Source organism: Balaenoptera ricei, chromosome 2 (assembly GCF_028023285.1).
Source record: "Balaenoptera ricei isolate mBalRic1 chromosome 2, mBalRic1.hap2, whole genome shotgun sequence".
Taxonomy (NCBI): domain Eukaryota; kingdom Metazoa; phylum Chordata; class Mammalia; order Artiodactyla; family Balaenopteridae; genus Balaenoptera; species Balaenoptera ricei.
In genome coordinates, this window is record NC_082640.1 from 121,735,799 (window position 1) to 121,749,685 (window position 13,887).

A 13,887-nucleotide genomic window follows, 5' to 3' on the forward strand; every position below is an offset into this window, starting at 1 on the left:
ATATACCATGTTCTTGGATTGGAAGAATCAACATTGTGAAAATGACTCTACTACCCAAAGCAATCTACAGATTCAATGCAATCCCTATCAAATTACCAATGGCATTTTTCACAGAGCTAGAACAAAAAATTTCAGAATTTGTATGGAAATATAAAAGACCCCGAATAGCCAAAGCAATCTTGAGGAAGAAAAACGGAGCTGGAGGAATCAGGCTCCCTGACTTCAGACTATACTACAAAGCTACAGTAATCGAGAGAGTATGGTACTGGCACAAAGTCAGAAATATAGATCAATGGAACAGGATAGAAAGCCCAGAGATAAACCCACGCACATATGGTCACCTTTATCTTTGATAAGGGATGCAAGAACATACAATGGAGAAAAGACAGCCTCTTCAATAAGTGGTGCTGGGAAACCTGGACAGCTACATGTAAAAGAGTGAAATTAGAACATTTCCTAACACCATACACAAAAATAAACTCAAAATGGATTAAAGACCTAAATGTAAGGCCAGACACTATCAAACTCTTAGAGGAAAACATAGGCAGAACACTCTATGACATAAATCACAGCAAGATCCTTTTTGACCCACCTCCTAGAGAAATGGAAATAAAAACAAAAATAAACAAATGGGACCTAATGAAACTTAAAGGCTTTTGCACAGCAAAGGAAACCATAAAGAAGACGAAAAGACAACCCTCAGAATGGGAGAAAATATTTGCAAATGAAGCAACTGACAAAGGATTAATCTCCAAAATATAGAAGCAGCTCAGGCAGCTCAATATCAAATATCAAACAACCCAATCCAAAAATGGGTGGAAGACCTAAATAGACATTTCTCTAAAGTAGACATACAGATTGCCAACAAACACATGAAAAGATGCTCAACATCACTAATTATTAGAGAAATGCAAATCAAAACTACAATGAGGTATCACCTCACACCAGTCAGAATGGCCATCATCAAAAAATTTACAAACAATAAATGCTGGAGAGGGTGTGGAGAAAAGGGAATCCTCTTGCACTGTTGGTGGGAATGTAAATTGATACAGCCACTATGGAAAACAGTATAGATGTTCCTTAAAAACTAAAAATAGAACTACCGTATGACCCAGCAGTCCCACTACTGGGCATATACCCTGAGAAAACCATAATTCAAAAAGAGGCATGTACCACAATGTTCACTGCAGCACTGTTTACAATAGCCAGGACATGGAAGCAACCTAAATGTCCATTGATAGATGAATGGATAAAGAAGATGTGACACATATATGCAATGGAATATTACTCAGCCATGAAAAGCAATGAAATTGAGTTATTTGTAATGAGGTGGATGGACCTAGAGCCGGTCATACAGAGAGTGAAGTAAGTCAGAAAGAGAAAAACCAATACCGGGTGCTGATGCACATATATGGAATCTAAAAAAACGGTACTGATGCACCTAGTGGCAGGGCAGGAAAAATGACACAGACGTAGAGAACGGACTTGAGGACACAGTGGAGGAAGGGGAAGCTGGGACGAAGTGAGAGAGTAGCATTGACATACATACACCACCAAATGTAAAATGGATGGCTAGTGGGAAGCTGCTACATAGCACAGGGAGATCAGCTCGGTGCTTTGTGACCTCCTAGAAAGGTGGGATAGAGAAGGTGGGAAGGAGGCTCAAGAGGGAGGGAATATGGGGATATATGTATACATATAGCTGATTCACTTTGTTGTACAGCAGAAACTAACACAACATTGTAAAGCAATTATACTCCAATAAAGATATTTTTTAAATAAGTTTAAAAAAATAAAAGATGCTAGATCCAGAGGAGATTATTATGAGCCCTCCCTGATGGCCTGGACACAGGCATAGCTCACCTCAGAGAGGCATCACACAAGCAGCCCATACAGCAGCAGGCCTGGGTCAGCCCCGTGCAAAAGAACCCAGCCTCGGGACACGGATGTGGTAGGTAGTTTTGTTAAATACAGCAGCTTGTGCTTCTCAAACGTTTCTGCTCAGGCATCCTACCTGCCAGAGCACAGACATGCTACTCCCTGGAAGCCTGGCATTGAGCAAAATACTCACGGACGTTGGAAGAGTTTGTTTCACTCTCTCCTTTTATGTTAAAATTATATTAGAATATTATACTCTACTCAATATACTGCTTTTTTAAAATATAAAACTATTTAAATTACTAGTTAAGTTGCTTTACATGTCCCAACCCCCAAATCTTTGGGGGAAACATTTGTATTCTGGGAAGATGGATTTGTTTATCCCTTGGTTACCAGTACCAGGCACATGGCTACCTATTTCCCGGAAGGAGGAAGGTGTATATTCTGGTTTGAGAAATAGAGCATCGTGGAAATGAGTAGCAACGCTGCATATGCTGAGAGAGGGATGAAACTGCTTAAAGGTCATCCCTCCGCACTGCCACCACCACCCCTGCTCCTCCTTTCCATCCTATGTCCCCATGTTGGCGTCATTTGAAAGTCAGTTCCTGCCAATTCTCAGTCATTTAAGTATGATAAACAACCAAACAGCCACCTCCTTAAGAGACTGAAAAGCTATGCATTATTTAAACCCACTTGTCTCAGTCTTTCACAGACAGAATCAACACAGCCTCTGTCCTCTCTGGATAAACCTGTAAGAAATGTTCTGAGACAGAGATGATCAAAAATGTTTGGTCATTAACTTCTTCCTTTTTCATTTGGGGTGGAAATAATGGGTGTAAAAGAAGATGTGTAATTTCCATCTTTCCTAAAATAGGATAGAAACTGAGATGAAAGTAAAGTAAAATCGAATCCCTTCTCAACTTCGTAATATGGCCACTTTGGCACAGGTAATCCGTGTGAGAGAGAATTGAGAGATTCCTAAAGTTCTACCTAAAAATACAGGTCTCCAAAGTAAAACAGAATGTGGAGGTAAGCATCCAGGTAAAATTCTAGCCTGTTCCCGAATTAATCTAGATTCAGACACAAGTGAGATTTTGCCTGAACTGCCCATGGCAATTGAGATGGTGAGAGGTTGCCCCAAAACAAGAATGTGAATACAACTGTTTGAGACGTACCAAGGCCAGAAGAATAATTGACCAATTCCTTGAAAAACTTGGTTGCAGAAGAAAGGAATCATGACTGTGTTCCTCATTCCATTACTTTTCTCCTCTCTAGTTGGCAATGCCACTTGATCCACCCAGCAAAATCTGGGAGACATTCCACCAAGAGAGAGAGACTACATTTGCATGTGGTAAACGTCCCAAGGAAATCACAATATCTGCTAAAGCTGATGAAAAATGGCTGTTCTTTAACCTAGAGATTTGTCTGCAGCTGAGTGCTAGGCTCTCTCACTTTTTTAAATGAAGCTAGAGATCTCATGGCTCAGGATGGGATTATTTCAGTTTGAAATGTGTCCCACCAAGGGCGGAGCTAGCAGATGAAAATGGTGTCATGAATAGCTGACTTGCCAGAATCCACAGAAAATGAGAAGTGGGCAATCAAACTTGAAATCACTTCTGAAATTCCAGCCTTAAAACCGAGAAGAGAGAGTTCATACCCTGTGTTTGGAAGTTGCCAATGGGACACTGTATTATCAGGAATTGGAGGCATAAAGGAAGCTCCCAGCCCATGCAGCCTCTTCAGGACAGAGTGGGTAGGGGGCTAGTAACACTTAACACTGTAAAGGTAGCTCTACCAACCCTCACCCAAAAGGTAGCTGGGCAGGTATCAACTTTCCTTTTTCCCTTTGAAACCAAGCTTTCATTTTCAGAGAGAATTTCCAAGGTAACCAAAGAGATTCTACTCACCTAATTTGACATTATACCCAGGAAAACTCTGGGCTGAAAACCTAGAGCTGCAGATCAAGATTGTGAGAGCAGCTCTGTTCTAAGTGTGTGTGCAAGAGGTGTGCCAGCCCAGCAGGCCAGTGAGTCAAAACGAGTTATGGAGTCTTAAAAACCACTGGCAAATATTATATGATATTGCTTATATGTAGAATCAAAAAAAAAAAAAGATACAAATGAACTTGTATACAAAACAGAAATAGATCCACACACATAGAAAAAAAAAAAAAACTTATGGTTACCAAGGGGGGAAGGAGGGAGGGATAAATTAGGAGTTTGGGATTAACATATGCACACTACATATATAAAATAGATAACCAACAAGGACCTACTGTATAGCACAGGGAACTCTACTCAATATTTTGTAATAACTTATAAGGGAAAAGAATGTGAAAAAGAATATATGTATAACTGAATCACTTTGCTGTACACCTGAAACTAACACAACATTGTAAATCACCTATACTTCAATTAAAACGAATTAAAAAACCCACTGGCTGGACCAAGGAGAGAAGACTGGGCTGCCTGCTCCAGCTCGCATCCTCTTAGATGGGGGCTTGGGCAGCATTGTGAATGGAAGAGCTCCCGCTGCCCCCAGCCCCGCTTCCAGAGGGAGTCATATGATGAACAAATTCCCACCAGCTTGTTAATGATTCAGTGTGTGGTTTGTTGTCTTCTCCTAGGAGACAAGGGCAAGGAATCTCTAATGATGGAATTCCACAGATGCTGTTGAGCTGGGAGGGCAGGTTGGCTGGGGATGGGGCCATTTCCTCTCCCCTTGGTCCCCACCGCCTTCTCTGAGTATGGGGTCAGCCCACACTCTCAGCTCCAACCTTCTGTTCTGACTTGGGGTTGGCCGTCTGTTTCCCTGACCCCAGGGGATACCAGTCTTGCCTGCTTAGTGTCTGTCCTGTATGAAAGAATCCTGTGAGTCTTTGCAAAGGTAAACAGTTACATAAGGAAAGATAGACTTACTTTAGTCCTAGATCTTATTGAGTGGAGCCTGCAATACCACGTGGGGTATTAAAAAATAATGTGAGGATTTGTGCCGTCTCTTCTCTGTTTGTTCTTCTGAGTCATGCTCTAGTTTAAGCAGCAAGAAAGATGATGACCTTTCTCTTCACTCTAAATTAAAGAGCAACTGATGCCTAATGGAAAATTTTGAGAAAGTTGTCATTATGAAGCAATTCAATGGCCAGAGAATTTCCTGCAAGGCTTTTTTTTTTTTGAGAGAAAGAGAATTTCAGGGTGAGACACCTGGTGTGGGAGGATGAATCAGGAGGTCCAGGGAAGTGTTAGAACCGCAGGGGGACCAACAACAAGCTCCCCTTCGTGGCTTTGGTGCTTGGAAATTCCTTGAGATTTTTCTGGACTTTTACCTTGAAGACATGAAGGATACTTTGGACTGTGGACAGGGCAAGAAAGTTCAAGTTCAGACACTGGAGGTTTTTCCTGGCTGTGCTGATAACTTGCTGGGGAAAGGCACATTCCGGTTTCTTCCCTCATGTGGAGGTGATAATTCGTGCCCTATATGAGTCTTATAAAACTGTTTGGAAGAGTATGTGGTCAATTTTGGGGTGATAATCTAGGCTAAACGCTAAAGAAATATGCAGTTAATCCCCAATCTGAAATTTTTTTTTTAATATTTATTTATTTATGGCTGTGTTGGGTCTTCGTTTCTGTGTGAGGGCTTTCTCTAGTTGCGGCAAGCGGGGGCCACTCTTCATCGCGGTGCGCGGGCCTCTCACTCTCGCGACCTCTCTTGTTGCGGGGCACAGGCTCCAGACGCGCAGGCTCAGTAGCTGTGGCTCACGGACCCAGTTGCTCTGCGGCATGTGGGATCCTCCCAGACCAGGGCTCGAATCCGTGTCCCCTGCATTGGCAGGCAGATTCTCAACCACTGCGCCACCAGGGAAGCCCCTGAAATTGTTTTATTGTGATTCTCTTCCATGTGCCTGGTTCATGATGCTGCGCACGAGGATGTGTTAGGAAAAGGCAGCAGAAGCAGGTCTCATTGTCTATTTAGTTATTGTTCAAAGCCTTCCTGGAGAGGAGGGGGTGGAGACGGCTAATGAATAACCTAAGAGTAAAGGGTATCAAGGAATGTACTGTACAGAAGATGTGTGCTAATTAATCTCTTCTGTTGAAGCTGCAGAGAGAGGGAAAAGGAAGCTTGTATTAAAGCAAGAGAGATACAGGTTAGACATAATGAAGAACTTGCTGTTAATGAGTATTTTAAGTTGCTGAGCAGGGCAAATAAAACCATAATCTTGGTCTTGGCCAATATAAAAAACAATGAAGGGACTTCCTAACAGCCCAGTGGTTAGGACTCTGCGCTTTCACTGCTGAAAAAAGGCAATGAAGTGGGCCAGATTTCCCACAAGGAAAGAGTTCGTATCTTCTGAATAAGTTAAGTCTGCTTTCTGGCATAAGCAGGCTTCATTTCCTCACAAACAGCACTCTAACCTGTGGGCTTGGCAATTTTAGGGTCTCTCCCTTTTTGGAAGTGAGAGCCTTTCTCATCACTGTGAAAGTGAACTTACAGTTTCAGGAAAACTATAGATTTCTTAACTGGGAGAGTTTTTTTTCCTCCCTCCCTCTCTCTTTCTTGCTTGCTATCTTAAACGTTTTATTCAGTCTGTTATACCACCACAGACACAGACTCTTCCCAGGGGGCTATTTCTGCCTCCCACTTATGGAGACTACCAGGTCATATCACTTGTTTTCCATTAACTCAGAGCTCTCAGAAGCTGCTATTAGGCCATTAACTGCTTTACTAGATGCCAACTCCCAAGTCTTCCTCCTCTTCCCTCCAGTCTGGCTACTTGACTGCACTTCCTTCCTCCTATATGCTCCACTGTCCTTCCTGCTTCCCTACGTCCTCCTTTTTTTTACCCTTTCTGTCTTCTCCTGAGAGCAAGCGAGCTTCTTTCTTTCTTTCTTTCCTTCTTCCTTCCTTTCTTTCTTTTCTTCCTTTCTTTCTTCCTTCCTTTCTTCCTTTATTTCTTTCTTTTCTTCCTTTCTTTCTTCCTTCCTTCCTTTCTTTCTTTCTTTCCTTCTTCCTTCCTTTCTTTCTTTCTTTTCTTCCTTCATTTCTTTCTTTCTCTCTTTTCTTTCTTTCTTTCTTTTCCTCCCTTTCTTCCCTTCTTCCTTTCTTCCTTTCCCCTTCTAAAACATGCTTACTGTACCTTTCAGAGTCATGATTGGAAAAACTAGATTGCTTCTGGAATCTACAATAGGAAGCTTGGCTGAAAATCACTCCTGTGAGGTCCAGGAAAGCCAGAACAGGCATTCAGATTTGTTTATTCATTCAACAGATATTTACTGAGCAGCTACTATGTGCCACATCCCTGAGATTAAAGCTCTCGGCAATCTTTAAACTGAGAGATAGTCTTGCTCATCTGACACGTAGGCTTAATCAAAGATTAGAAGATGGAATAAAAAGGCCTTGTGTTATTCCCCAGCTCTGTGTTCATAATCAGTGATTATTGCTACAAAAATGTGCAGCCAGAGCCTTTTACAAATGTTGCAAACATCCCAATGGCCATACTGGTTTGCCTTGGAATGTCACTAGGGTTATGTGTGGTAATTAGTTTCCTTTTTCCCAGCCAAAGACCCCTTCAGCATAGCAGCGTCTGGCCCTTTCAAACTCTTTGAGCAACCGGTTTCTAGATCATTGTAATCAATTGTTTCCTATGGGCAAACCCTTCTCGATAATGAGCTCATCTTCCTATCAGGGTAAAATACAGCAGCACAATTAATATTTGGGGATGAAAATCGATTACTGTTTCCTGAGTAATGAGCCCTGAGTCCTGGTTTAAAGCTGAATATGCAGTGCAAGAACAAAATATAATTCTTTTCATGAGAACCGACAGACTTTACTTCAAACCAACTATACTTCATTAAAGCTCTGATAAGAGTCTGCAAAGCAGCACAGAAATCTTGCAGCTGTGGGATCTCGGAGAGAAGGAAAGAATCCTTATATTGTTCAAGTATGACACAATGAGTTTGTTATGGAGTCATCCATCCCAGATATATTCGGATTCAATGCATTAATTCTCCTCGCCTGCCACCAGGGTTCACTTAATGGTGAAAGGGAGGCAGCATGTAATTCTCTTACTTGCTTTAGACTGTAAGGCATTGAGCAACAGAGTTGGAGCTGGGGGGAGGTGCAGAAGCATAAGAAGGATAAACTCCCTCTGAATAAGAGTGTGGGACTAGGAACAACAGTTTGGGCCAATCATATCCAGCCAAGATATGGAGAAGGAAAAGGGACTGGAGGCTGGACAGGCCTCCATAGAGGCGGAGGAGGTGACCACCCTTTGTGACTGCATTAGTGACCCTGCCTCTGGACTAGGGATTGGGGGTCAGAGGCCGCTCAGAGAACATCTCCTCCAGGAAGTCTTCTGTAATTCCTCAGGCCAAGTTGGGTGACTTCTCTGTGCTCCCCAGGTATCGTATACAAACTCCTTTATAGTTCTTACTACCTTCTACTGAAATTGTCTACATTTTCACAGTGGTTGCACCATGGACTTTGGAGAAAGGCTGTTTGGCTCTTTCACCAATTAGCTGTGTGACGTTGTGCAAGTCACTTAACCTACCTGATGCTTGGCTTCCTCATGCATAAAGATTAGAGGTAATAACACTTCATAGGGAAGATGTAGTAAGTTAGTAAAGGACCTGGCATATACTAATCATTATCACCGTTATCATTAATAATATCATCTTTCTCACTTTATCAGAAGTTTCATGTTCAGGGTTTGTATACTAAGAGCTCAGCACATAGGACACTCTCAGTAAAAATCTGTTTGATGGATTTCACAGCAATCTGCCAGCATCTAGTAAGAGGCTAGATGTGCCTCTCATGGGATGGTGATTAAGCCTGGAGAGAACTAAGAGTCAACAGTGACACAGAGGGGGTCACTTGCTGTTCTATATCTTTGCAGTGGTCAACGAGAAGTGATAGGAATGGCCTTTGCAATGAGGGTTAGGATAGGAAGGACTTCCTGCTGAGGAGGTGGTATGCTAAATCCAGAGAATCTTGCACCAGGTACAAGCTCTCTGCCACACCTCAGGTGTGTCCATTTAGAAGGGAGTGACTATTGGAGCATGTGTCCCAGGAAAAGGTCCTTAATAAAGAGCCCAGCAACATGCATGTAGGAAATGGAGCTGTGGGTAACTTTGTACCCTTCTCCTTCTGCACTGCCTTTTATGGGCCTCCAAGGGCAGTGGGGGTCCTCTGGTCCTCTGTGCTGCCCACAGTGTGCCTGTGTGTGGTGTGTACTCCTACAGTGTTCACACTTAGCAAGAATTACTGAAGGGCACTCCTGAGGGAGGAGTCCTCTGTATAAACAGTCACATTTGCTTACATCTGGGATGTACAGGTGTGATCATGTCTAAGGCGAACAAACTAGATAACTTCTCAGGCTCTTTTGCAGCCCTTTGGGTACAGGAAATAATCTGTGTGTATGTGCATGTGTGCGTGTGTGTGTGTGAGAGAGAGAGAGAGAGAGAGACAGAGAAGGACAGAGACAGAGACACAGAGAGATAGAGAGACAAGAGGGTAAGAGGCAAAAAAGAGAAAATCATGGCATTTCTAACCAAATTGTTTCTACAATATTTTCTCCCTTAAATTAGCATAGCTAGTGAAATGAGGAGGTGCTGCTGACTTGGAGATATTTCAGACAGCAGTGTTTCCACCATTTGATCAGAGATGTCATTAAGAAAGAGAATGACTAAAATCTGGTGGTATAATTACTGCTTTCAGCAGCCTTTTTCGAAGAGAGGGACTGGCTCACCTCTGGAACAGGGGACTTCAAAATTAAAGGGGGACATGTTCATGTGACATGGTGACAAAAGTACAGCTAAGGAGAGGGCATGATAACTGAGCAGGGAATAGAGGGGAAAAATGTCTAATGGGAGTTAGGACATCTGGCTCCTAGTCCAGAATCTGCTACTAACTAATGTGTGACCTTGGGCAAGTCACTTCATTTCTTCAGACTTTAGTTTTTAAATTTGGTGGGTCTCTTCCAGCCCTAACATTCTAACTTATTTAAGTGGTTTTGTTTTGTTTTTTTTTTAATTTTTGGCTGTGTTGGGTCTTCGTTTCTGTGCGAGGGCTTTCTCCAGTTGCGGCAAGCGGGGGCCACTCTTCATCGCGGTGCGCGGGCCTCTCACTTCACGGCCTCTCTTGTTGTGGAGCACGGCTCCAGACGCGCAGGCTCAGTAGTTGTGGCTCATGGGCCCAGTTGCTCCACGGCATGTGGGATCCTCCCAGACCAGGGCTCGAACCCGTGTCCCCTGCATCAGCAGGCAGACTCTCAACCACTGCGCCACCAGGGAAGCCCCCATTCCAACTTATTAAAGCACGAGTATATACATGTGAAATAGAAAATAAGACAGAGCTCTACTCTTTATATATTCTTGCACATTGGAATTCTGATGCTGCGTTAGTCCATGTTTATCAATGTCTAGACAGATATTCAAGTGGGTTATATATTGATTCTCTTTCAAAGTTTCTTACAATGAAAATTGCTCTATCATCAAAAAAAGTACAGCTCCCCAGCTCATGGCATTATTTCAAGTAATTATTTCTACGTTTAATTCTTTCATCCAGTTATTTAATAAGCATTTGTAACACCAACTGTGTGCCTGATGCTGTCCAAAGGAAGATGACAACAAGATTCCTGCACTTAAGAAGCCACCACAAAATGACAGCCCAGTAAAACATTAGCAGCATCTTGGAATATGTCTCAGGACCTGACCTGCCCACAAATTTTGAAGTGATTCTTTACATGAGTATTTCAGCTGAAGACACCTAGTCCAGGGTGTGCCTACCTGCAGCATCAACACTGTGTCAGCCAGGTTTGAATTGACTAACTTGAATCGTGGCTGGCATACAATGCCACTTCCTTTGTCCAAGGAACAATGGAAACGTAAAGGGGAAGTTCCCACCCAAAGTCTGAGAAGACAGGGTCTGGGATCCTGATAACTTTACAGGGGATGATGGACTTTCCCTTGATCTGGGATCATCCAGAGTTCCAGCTCCTGACAGGTGGTGATAGTGGGTGATGACTGGAGCCCTGGCATAGAGGATGTCCACTGCACGTTTTCCTGGAAACACTTCTCTGCTTCCCTGCGGCTTTTATCAGGCTTCGTGGTCTCTGTGTATTGCAGGAGAGCGCAAATATTTTAACTCAAGGGGTACCAAAAACCAACAAGGAAGTGATCAGCAAAGGGGGCATGATGGCAGAGGAGGCTATGCAGGTACAAGCTTTGTAAATATTTAATAGGAGTTTTTTTTTAACGGCTTCCAACTTAAACCTTTAAATCACTAACCTGATAGTGTGTGTGTAGGAGATGTTTGCTCTGTTCTCCTTTCCTAAGGATTAGGGAGCCCTAAGGGATGGGCAAGAGCTAAGGGTCAGATATGACTAGTGAGAGGAATTGGGCAAATAGTATCTCCCAGCCCTCAGTAGTCCTGGTTTACAAGAATCTTCAGGAACCTCCTAGGCAAAGAATTTGAACTGAGTCCTTTAGCAAACTGGAGGAAAGGGATTTGGAAGAGAAAGATGTATCAAATACTAAAGTGCAAGAGCTGTACAGTCCCTGGGAGAAAACTTCTCCTTAGGGGAAGAAAAATTCTGGCACAGCAAGCTGGACTTAGCAAGAGAACTTAATGATCAAAGAGTAATGACTCTTGGTAGAGCACAGAGGCCATTATTTGAAGCCACTCTGGCCCAATTATCTCAGTGTTGTATGCTAGCCCTAGAGAGAAGAATAAATAAAACTGGAAAAGCAGTGTCACCAAAGTGTAACACCACAGAGCCCAGACAACTCCACTGCAGCGTGAGGCCTCTCCCCCAACAGAGCTTAACACAAGGAAGAACACCATCTCCTTTCTGTGTGGCCAAGGCATTTGGCAATGCTCTGCCCCCCAAGCAGAGCACCGGCATTGGCAGGGCTGTTAGCCTGCAGCGGCAGTGGCTGCCAAGGTTGGGACGGGATGCAAACGGAGGTGTGGTCGTCACAGTGAGCACTGCCCAATGGAGTCTCAAACACATCTGAGACATTCGCCAGATTCCCAAGAACACCTACAGGGTGAGGGGCTGTGGAGAGGGAATAATGCAGATGGAGTCCTACACAAGCTAGTAAAATTCCATATTAAGGACAAAATTGGTTCATTGATTCCTGTAGCCTGGAAAGAGTTGGGTCACACTTCTTTGGAAATGTGCTTTTGAGGGGTGTATCAAAGACGTCATGTTCTACTTCAGTTATTCTCAGCCTCACCTGCTTGTTGCAGCTGCTTCAGAAGTAGCCAGTTCTGCATGGACTCCAATGGGCTTCACACAGCTGCCACCTGACACTGTCTACCCTCATGACTGCACTGTAAGCTGTTCACCTTCCTGGTGCTTCCCTATTGACACAAAGGTATGGGACCCCCACCCCCCAGCTGCCCATGCATGAGCAACAACCTAGAAGGGCAAGAGAGTTAACAATCCCATGGGTCATACCTTTGACCAGTGGGAAATGGGAGTTCTCCACCAATGGTGGAGAAATTCTTCCGTCTCTCTCTCCCATCCCAATACGACATACAATCTTTGAGGTGCAGTTTATGTACATTCTTGGAGGATGGTCCCATCAGATGGAGCAAGAAGGTGTGGAGAAGAGACGCATAGCTTGACCTATGTGACTGGGCACAAAGTGTGCAGATCTTTGTGTCTCATATTAATGATCACCAAAGAGTATCCACCACAGAAGAGGATTTCAATAACCAGGAGGACTGATGATTTATCCTGTGGATATAAGCCAGTGTCTCTCGTCAGCTACCCAGTGCTTGAGCAGTGATCCAGTAAACAGTGTGGCCAAGGTAGCAAGGAGCCTATGCATGGGCCCAAAGTATGGGCTCCCCCTTACCAAGGCTGCTCAAGGCTTCTTGGCAGAAGCAGAGACCAGTGTTGATTCCTTGCTATGACACCATTCTTCAGTGAGGCAGCTGGCTACGTCATGGCAGGGCAATCATATTGGTCCCTTCTACCCTGATGGGCAGCACTTCAGGGCTGATACCTACTCTGCATATGGGTTTGTTTTCCCTTCCCGTAGTGCCTCCACCAATATAACCATCTGAGGCCTTTCAGAATGCCTGATATATTGATGTAGTAGCCCTTACAACATTGCATAAGACCAAGAGACCCATTTTACAGCAACAGCAGAAGAGGTGTGACAATAGGCACCTAACTACAGGGTCTACCATGTACCCTGTCATCCAGAGGCAGCCAGTCTCACAGAATGGTGGAATAGGCTAGTAAAATCTCAGCTAAGTTGTCACCTTGGGGAAAACACCCTGCAAAGTTGGAGCACTTTCCTCTGGGCACACAATATATGTGTTGAACCAGCAGCCAATATATGGTGTTATGTTCCCAGTAGTTAGAGCACATGGGTCTGGGAAGGAGGCATGGCCTGTCTGATCAGTTCCAGAAACCTTCTTAGTGAATCTATTTTACATTCCCACAAACAGAATTGTCCAAGTTTAGAGGCCCTGGTATTCAGAGGTTTCCCTTGAACTTGAACAGCAACTACCACTGCCTCACTTTGGGCTCCTTATGCTGGTGGATCAGCAAGCAAAGAAAGAGGAGCTATGGTTGTTCTGCGGCAGTGTGAACAGGGAAGAGCACTTCTGAAACCCACAGGATTCATGAAGATGTATTTGGTTGCATCCATAGAAAATGGGCAATGACAGCAATCACAGCCCAAGGGCAAAGCAATAAAGACCTCAGATCCCTTGGGAGTGTAGATCTTGATTATGCTACTAGGCAAGCAATGCAGATCAGTGGCAAAATGCTGGCCAATGTGATAGAAATCTAAAACGGGAGGTGGAAGAGGGGGAGGGTGAATGTCAATTATAGCCTTAGGACCAGCTGCGACTGTAGTACTACATCTTATATCATTAACACTCTTGCTTTAGAGCTTTTTGAAAATTTCACCTGCCACCACCTTGAGGGAAATTCTGTGACTGATTAGATTTAGACCTCCCCTTCAGGGAAAAAAAGTGAGAGCATCTTGCTCT